Source organism: Bison bison, unplaced genomic scaffold, assembly GCF_000754665.1.
Source record: "Bison bison bison isolate TAMUID 2011002044 unplaced genomic scaffold, Bison_UMD1.0 scf7180017864527, whole genome shotgun sequence".
In the NCBI taxonomy this organism is placed as follows: Eukaryota; Metazoa; Chordata; class Mammalia; order Artiodactyla; family Bovidae; genus Bison; species Bison bison.
Window position 1 is genome coordinate 2194153 of NW_011495078.1, and position 1033 is coordinate 2195185.

Sequence of the window (1033 nt, forward strand, 5' to 3'; positions counted from 1 at the left end):
CTGCCTGCAGTGAGGGGGGCGGCCCTCCCTGGGCCGTCGCACACGGCAGGGAAGGAGCATCAGCCGCCACACTGGGGCCAGCCTGGGCCCGCACGCCCCATCGAGACCACCTCCCCGTGCAGAACACCGAGAGACAGGACAAAGCCGGGCTTCCTGAGGTTGCGGACAAGCGGTCCTCCTGGGGCTGGTGCCCAGCGTGGCTGTGCCAACTGACTGACATGCGGTGTGACGTCTGCGGCCACTCACCCTGCTCGCCATCAGAGATCACGTCCTGCTCCCCCTTCTGCACCACGGTGACGTTGCCCAGGGCCTGGCTGAGTCTCAGCACAGCTCCATGACGGTCCCCGCCATCCAGGGGCACCCCCAGCTAGACAGGACCAGAGACACAGTGCTCATTGGACACGGAAGAGCCCGTCTGCCTGGGTCCCGACTCGTCTGGGGGCCTGTGACTCCCACCTCCCAACAGCCAGACGAGCTCATCCCTGAGGCCCAGACCACCCACGCTCCAGGCGGGACAGTAACACAGCCCTCAGGGCAGAAACACCGCAGAGCAGGGAATCTGCAGGTTTGCCCAAGTGACCCAGCTCCGAAGGATACAGAGCAGACACACATGGGCTAACACGTAAGGACGCTGGGTGGACAGACGCAGCTGACCCTTCAACAATTTTGGTGTGAATGGCGCGGTCCTTACGTGTGGACTTTCTTCCACAGTAACTACAATCAGGCTGGCCGAATCCACGGAGGCAGAGCCGCATGTGTGGAGGAACCGCGCGGAGCGAGGGTCAACTGACGGACCCTCAGGCTCTCGGCAGCTTGCAGACGGCAGCACCCAGCCCCATGCTGTGGGGTCAGCAGTGCGGTTTGATCTCATCCTCGCAAACCCTATGACGTGGACCCCGTCCCACCCCACCTCTTAGAGGAGGGGACGCAGGGCAGGGACGAAGCAATGACCCAGGGGAGCCCAGAGGCCGGGCTGACCCCCGAGTCCACCACCCAGCTCTCACCCCATCAAGGACGCTGACCAGAGGATGCC